Here is an 8,875-nt window from a genome sequence, read left to right as displayed (position 1 = left end):
ATTATCATTTATATATATATATATATATATATATATATATATATATATATATATATATATATAATTTAAAGGAGATTAGAACAATAGTCTAAAGAGCTGAGTGTATTTCAATGTAACAGTGAAATTACTAGTTTAATTAAAATACAGGAAAGAGAAAGTGCACGTTGTAATTTAGATATATAATAAGCTCGATAGGTAAATATCCTAGAGCTAATTCAATATTAAGTAATGTGATTGATAATTTAAAATTTAAAAATCAAATTATAATTAAATTAAAAATCCGTTTCATAAGAAGGAACAACAACAAAATCAATTATCTGTACGATCGTTTCGGAAAACAATGCTTTTTATTGTGGTAGACATCAAGTTACGTACAATAATTACATATAGTTTTTTAATAAGCAAGGTCTCCTCGTCAGCAAATTTTGAAGGGTTTTTATTAAATTTAAAAGACACCATAAATAAACCTAGCATTAAAAGTAAGGCAGATGTATCTGAAAAAATTGAAATAAAAGGTTTGGATTTAAAATTGATAAGAAAATTAATATGGGTTAGAGATAGAAAAGAAATAGAGTAAAATATAGATTTGAATTTAAATTATAAGTTTGCTTTAAGTACAACATTACAAATATATGCATGCATATATATGAAAAAATAGACACACATATATACATATACGTAGATATACAGGTATATACATAAAATATTGATTTTGTTGTTGTTCCTTCTTATGAAACGGATTTTTAATTTAATTATAATTTGATTTTTAAATTTTAAATTATCAATCACATTACTTAATATATATATATATATATATATATATATATATATATATATATATATATATATATATATATATATATATATATATATATATATATACTGTTTATTACAGATGATTATTATTACTTGAAAATGGAAAACGTTATAAAGGATAGACGGGAATTGTCATAAACGGCGTGACGTCATGAAGAATGAATGGTAGTTTTCAAACGTCATAGACATGCGTATTGATTTGAAAACAGATGCAGCAACCATGACATCTGACAACTGTTGCTTTATTAAACAATATCAAAGAAAAAATTTTAAAGCATTTACTCGGTGTTGCTTTGATGGAGTCACATTACACGGATGTAAAGATTATAGGAAAATAATTTAAAATGTAATCACGTTTACAATTTATTAAAAATAATGGGTCGACCTAGACGAGAGCTTGGTTTCTTTTTCAATTTTGGCTTCAAATTTGGCTTTTTTCTGATAATTTTATATAAATATTTATAAATTATTAAAGATTAAAGAAAAAGTTACAATAAAGTATTTGTTGTATATGTTGTAAGATACGAAACGACGGCTTAAATTAAATACATGAGATATTTCTTCCATTACATCCGGTCACGTGTCATATCTCAGTCCTGGTCGGCATTTTGGGCACTCTCGTCTAGGTCGACCAAATAATGTTAGCTTTGGTTTCCATTATTCGTTTTTGATTAAAAATATTTGATTATCAGTAAATATAAACAGTAATTCAAAGTTAGGAAAAAACAAGAAACACTCCTATCAGATATGATTTTCGTTCCCCGACCAAAGGAGGGCGGACATATAAATTCACCTATGTCGGTTCGTCTGTCCGCACTTTTCTCACTAACTACGCCTTGGAATTTTTTGAAATTTTGCACAAACATTAAACATGATATGGGTAAAAAAATAACAGAACGGATTTTCCGGGAAGATTTTGGTTGCCCCCCCCCTCTAGGGGGTGTCTTTCGGGTTAAGATGGCTGAATTTGACACTTTTGGGCTTATTAAAAAAAAAAAAAAACTTGATGCCTTCGATTTTTATAAAACTTTCTGAAAAGTTGTAACTAACTGATTTCTATATAATTTTGTCTGTCTATACTTCGTGGTAACTCTTTGGTGTGGCCCAGGGGCTCTTTTAAGGCTAATAAAAACACTTCATTTTTTTTTATTTTACTATTTTACCATATTTGTCCAAAATTTTCTGTGTAAGTCTATTTAGCAGTTTTGCATGGTGCTAGACTCAACTTAAATATGTTAAGGCCTTGGGAACTTTTGGGGCTAAATTGGGGGAGGTGTAAATGATGGACTTAGATATTTCTTTTTTTTTTGCATGGTGCAGAACTCAAGTTTACATATGTTAAGGCCTAAAACTGTACCGTTTGTTCATTTTCATCAGAGGACTTTTTGGGCTAAATGGGGGGGGGCAAATACTGAACTTAGTCATTTTTTTATACCTCGTTCATTGTGCACTCACGGGGAACCATGCATGCTTCAGTTGTTGTTTTTTTTCCAAAATTACCGGATTCAGATTAAATATTTAATATGCCGTAAAACAATATAACTTAAGTAAACACCACGAACAAATATTTGGAAATATAATTAGCATATAGTATGCGAACATTTTGCCAAAATTATGAATAGACCGAAATAGCTTAATGTCCCGTAGAGCAAATCAACCAAACCAAAGATCATGACTAAATATTAGAAGATAAAAAGAACTTTAAGCAAACTACATTTTTCTAAAATTACCAAATTCCGCATTAAATAACTCGAAAAGGGTTGATATGCGGTAAAACAAATCAACCAAACCAAACATTATGAATAAATATGTGAAGATATAAAGAAATAGAAGCATAAAACCTTTTTTTCCAAATTTAACAGGTCCAATATTAAATAACTCAGAAAAGGTTTGATATGCCGAAAAACAAGTAAACTAAACCAAATATCGCCGAATAAATATTTGAAAATATAGGGGGAATTTGAAGCATACAAACGTTTTTCTGACATTCTCAGATTCGGTATGAATGACCCAAAAAGGGTTGATATGCCGTTTAATAAAACAACCAGACTAAATACAATGAATATATATTGCAAAATATCCCCTCCCTCAAATAAAATTGAACCATCAAACTTTTTTTTTATAATTATCGGATTCGACATTAAATAAGCCGAAATCGGTTGATATGCCGCAAAACAGAACAACTAAACTAATCCTGATGAATAAACTATCGAAAATTTAAAGAACTTGAAACATAAACCCCTTTTTTTTCTAAATCATCAGATTCGGCATGAAATAACCCGAAAAGTTTTGATATGCCGTAAAACAAAACAATTAAATCTTCCTCGCTGAGGATTCTTTCCCTCTTTGCAGTTTACAACTTCTACGCCTGAACGCAACAAAAATCAAAAATATATAAAATGGCTGATTTCTCTCTGACGACTCTTCTAACCTCGACGGCATTTCATCACTTGTTGAAAACTTCCAAATCCTGACAGATTAATCAAGAAGATTTTCCTTGAACCAATTTCCAAGCCTGTCCAGTGAGCTTGATACTCCAAACTGACATTTAATTGGAAGCGGGAATTGGAGACGATGACTGATGAGTGATGGGTTCGGAAAAGCGATACTTGAAGGTTAGGGTTAGGATTCGGATTTGCATCGGAGAATTAGTTAACTGATATTCTGGCAGATCCTTTGTAGAGTAAGAACAATTCTAGATAGCTGAGCATGATCAGTAATTGATAAAAAATCAATTAGTACTTTTCAGTTCTAAGGAAGAATCATTTGTCACTATTTCCTGTTAAATCAATGTCTGTTGACGCGCCTCCCATCTTAATATTTTATTTAAATATCAGACTATTTTATTTTTCACCAGTTCATAAAATTATAGAAAACGGGCCTGCAATTTCTTTGTCGTCAAATAGTATAGGGTGTCCCAAAAGAAGCTGACAGATTTTAAATTTATTTAACTTCCTCAATATTTAAGTTATGCTTACCAATTTTCATATGTAGGTAGATGAACCTCTCCGTGATGTTTTGAGATATAGTCAGATATCATAATCTACTTATTCTAATTTTATTTACACAACTTAATCTAGGGTATGTTTTTCACAAGGTCTAATTTTAGCTATGAAAAATGATGTTACTCAAACATCCACCATTTTCATTTTCACTCTTGTACTCTCTGTAGGGCATTGTTTCACTTAATGTTTCAGGGTTAATTAACTAATTTCCTCCTCTATATTGTTTTTAAGGTTATTTATTTTGGCTGGTTTGTTTGTGTATACCCGCTCTTTAAGGTAACCTCAAAAGAAGAAATCTGCACATGTAAGATCTTGCGAGCGGAGTGGCCAATTTATCTCACAGTCACGAAAAATTATTCGGTTGTCGAATATGTTCTGGAGCAGATTTAATGTTTCTCGTGTCGTATGTGCCGTTGCACCGTCCTGCTGAAACAACATTCATCGAGAGATTCCAATTTGACTTGATCTCCTTCTTACTGATGTGGATGGATCCTCGGCCACACTCTCTTCTAATCTCTGACGATTTTCATCACTTCTTGCTGTACGGGGTCTATCAGATTTCGGGAGGTCACATACAGACCCTTGCTCATGAAATCGAGCCACCATAGCTTTTATTGCATTGGGAGTAGGGGAATTTCTTGTGTTGAAGTTTCGTCGAAATTTTCTTTGAGTTTCTGATATTGACTCATTCAACCGAAAATACGACTCTACGACAAATATCCGCTCCTCGATAGTCTACGGAGTCATGATGACCTTGGAAGGGCACTCTAGATGATCTGAAAAAAATAAATTAAAAATATAAAAAATTGAGAATTTTTTTTAAACATCAGCTTCTTTTGGGGCATCCTGTATTATCCTTTAAACTTGCCATGAGTAAACTAGATTCAATCGTATGTGACAGTACCTCTACTCATATATTTAAGGCAATTTGTCTGCGTGTGTATGTGTATGTATATGTGTGTGTGGGGGTGTATGAAAAAGAGAGCGAGAGAGACAGACAGACAGAGACAGAGACAGAGAAAGAGAGAGTTTTCAATGAACTCTGAAATAGCTAAGCCGATTCTTTTTAAGTTCACACAAATGTATTTCATATGTTTTCGAGTCTTCATAGATAGGTTTTGTATCGGAATGTCTCAGCTAAGTATGGTAAATCGATAATCGAAAAATTCCGATTGAAGAAGGAAGACTGATTTTTACCAAAGTTTACACTTTATACGGGCTAACATCACAATTGCAGTAGAGAAGTTTTATAACCGCACAAACAGTAAAATTAACAGTAGGTTCTTTTGCGGCATAGGGGACATTCATATAGGAGAGAGAGACAGCGGACATGTATACAGGGTGACCCCACCAAAAAAACAAAAGCTAAATGGAGGCCATCTAGAACATATGCTGTAGAACGGAGAAAAAAAAGGACAAAGACCCTAATATTTTGATGTGATGTTTTGAATATAATAAACTAGTTATGACCAAAGTTTCATTTCATTTGGACAAAACACCAAGAAACGGGGCCTAATTAGAGTTGGGGCCCGTTTTTTGGGTCACCCTGTATAACAATAATGAGGGAGGGAAAGAGAGAGAGAGAGAGAGAGAGAGAGAGAGAGAGAGAGAGAGAGAGAGATAGATATGTTTATACGTATTACATTTCTGTGGATTCGTTGTGTTTCGTGGCATACCGAGGTTCGTTTTTTTTCACACCCTTGTATGGATGTCTAGAACATGAGCAGCAAATCGCAAGATGTTGTATAGCCGTGGTTTCATATTAGGGATCATATATCGAGAGATGGCGGGGACATGTAACGGGTACATGTAATACAAGACAGACGATGAGGAGAGAGAGAAGAGAGAGACATTTATACAGTTCTGTGATGTTTTTTCTTAACATATTTAATCGAGGAGAGTTGAAATTGGGGATGCACATTCTTGGAAGAGTTACATAACCGTGAGAGAGAAAATGTTCATATTAAGGATGTTTCACATTACCTTCAATTCTTGAATGACGACACGAAGACAAACAGTTTTACAAAAATATGATAACTTCTTTATTATCAGATCGATCGGTCGAATGATGATGACGTCAAAGAATTCAAAGTCGTTCTACATGATTAAACGTTCTCCTTTCGCTTCTAAAGGGACCCTCCTCTGATCATGTCAGCTCTGTCCGACCGACTCTGCTGGTTGTTCGATCCAGACTCGACTGCCTCTGATCTTCGACTCCCTAGCTCCTATATTGAGAATTCATTTTTGCTACGACCTCAGACGTGTGGTTTCAAAACGCGATCGACTCACGTGGCTTAAACATACATTTCCAAAACACACTTCTGCAACAAAGAATTCTCACTAACCTATTTTTCAACCTAACTTGTTTTGCCAATATGTTTTTAAATTGTATTGTTCATTATTTTTAGCTGACCTTTTTAATTCACCTTCCATAAAAATGCACAATTAAATTCTTTTTACAATACAAAGATATCTAAACTCCAGAAGATATCTCACTACTGATGCAATTCTCTATCTCTATAAAAGCCAAGTACGTGCAAGGATGGAGTACTGCTGCCATATCTGGGTAGGAGCTGCTAAAAACAGCCTATCCTGCCTTGACAGAATACAAAATAGACTTCGTGGCTTAGTGGGGGATGCCCTTTTCTCTACCCTGCAACCTCTCTCCCACAGAAGAGACGTTGTGAGCCTATTCTTGTTTTATCGTTATTTCCATGGAAGGTGCTCGTCTGAACTCCAATCTCTGGTCCCCCCTCGCCAATCTTTCACGAAAAACACCCATCTAGCTGAATCCACTGTGAAAAATTTCCCCCACTCTTCATCTGTGCCTAAATCAAAACGTGGATTCCATGAGCAACGCTTCTTTCTTAGAACTGCACGCCTGTGGAACTCTGTTCCGTCTGCCTGCTTCCCACCTGACTACAACCTGGATGTCTTCAAGTCCAACGTTAACAAATTCCTAATGAACCGCCCCCTTAAGTAAACACTTCATCAAATCTCCACACTAACGTACTGTATTTACAATAACCCTTATCCCTGAGTGGCTTCCGGGCCTTGATAAGTCGTGACCTCCGTGTAAAAACAAATAAACTATTTTATATGAAATTTAACAATGCGAAATGCTAACATTCCATTTTCTGAATCTGTTTCTGAACCTTGCTTGCAAAGTTCGAATCTCGGTCTATTTTAATCTCATTTTCACTTATCTAAAGTTCTTATTTATAGGAAAAGGGTACAGCTCTTTTTCCTGTATTATTCCTCCTCTTCCCATTTTTCAAAAAATGTACACATTTTTAAATTCTAGTACATGCTTTTCTCTACATCTATACACTTGGCTAAGAAAGATCAGACCCCCCCCAAAAAAAAACCCTCCTTTAGTCTTCCCTTTCAAACTGACTTCATAATTTTATTTTTTATATCAAAATCTCTCTCTGATCTTCCTGGCATTTCCTTTTTTGGGGTGTAGGCTATACCTCCTATGATTCCTATCAGCTGCTCCATCCAGCCACCCGTATGTCGTAAACCGAGTTTTCATTATACATCTCTCGAAATTGACGATATCTTTCGTACAAAATATGAATTCTGTAAATATTATTGTTTTATAATATATATTATTGTATCAATAATGTAAATATTATTATATTAATATATATATATATATATATATATATATATATATATATATATTATAAAACGTATATATTATTTCATTATTAATGTAAATATTATTGTATTAAGTATGCATATATTATTGTATTTATAATGTAAATATTACTGTATTAATAAGGTATACATGTATTCGTATTAATAATGTGCGTATATATATTTGTATTTATAATGTAAATATTATTGTATTTATAATAAAAATATTATTGCATTAAAAATGTAAATATTATTCTATTAATAACGTATAAATTATATTTATAATGTAAATAATATTGTATTAATTATTTATATATGTATTTGTATTTATAAAGTAAATATTATTGTATCAATAATATATATATTTTTTGTATTATTAATGTAAATATGATTATATTAATAATATATGTATATATATATTTGCATTATTAATGTATATATTATTATATTTATAATGTAAATATTATTGTATAAATAATGTAAATAGTATTGTATTTAAAATGTAAATATTATTATATTTATAATGTAAATATTATTGTATTTATAATGTATATATACAATTGTATTTTAAATGTAAATATTATTGTATTTCTGTTGTATATATTATTGCATTAAGAATGTATATACTATTGTATTTATAATGTATACATTATGGTTATAATACTGTATATATTTCTGTATTAATAATGTAAATATAATTGTATCAATAGTGTATATATTGTTGTATTAATAATGTATATATAATGGTATAAATAGTGTATATATTATTGTATTAAAAATGTATATGTTACTGTGTTAATAATGTATATTTCTGTATTAATAATGCATATAAACACTTTATATATGATTGTATTGATAAAGTATATATCATTGAATTAATAATGTATACATCATTGTATTAATAATGTATACGTTATTGTATAGCGTCCATATTAATGTATTAATAATGTTTATATATTTGTATATATGATTTATATATTATTGAATAAAGAATAATATTATTGTATTAATAATGCAAATATAATTGTATTGATTATATATATATATATTATTGTATTAATAATGTATATATTATTGTAATAATAATGTATATATTATAGTACAGATAGTGTATATACTATTATATTAATAATGTAAATATCATTGAATAAATAATGTATATAGTATTGCATTAAAAGTGTATATATGATTGTATTAATATATATATATTCTTGCATTAATAGTTTATATAATATTATATTAATAATGCATATATTACTGTATAGACACTGTATATATTATTGCATCAATATTGTATATTAATGTAGCATTAATGTAAACATTATTGTATAATAATGTATATATGTTCGCATCAATAGTTAGAATATTAATGTGTTAATAATCTATATAATATTGTATTAATAGCGTATATC

The sequence above is a fragment of the Euprymna scolopes genome, chromosome 10 (assembly GCF_053919585.1).
Source record: "Euprymna scolopes isolate OS-2025 chromosome 10, ASM5391958v1, whole genome shotgun sequence".
NCBI classification, from domain to species: Eukaryota; Metazoa; Mollusca; class Cephalopoda; order Sepiida; family Sepiolidae; genus Euprymna; species Euprymna scolopes.
Note: the sequence above shows the minus strand (reverse complement) of the source record.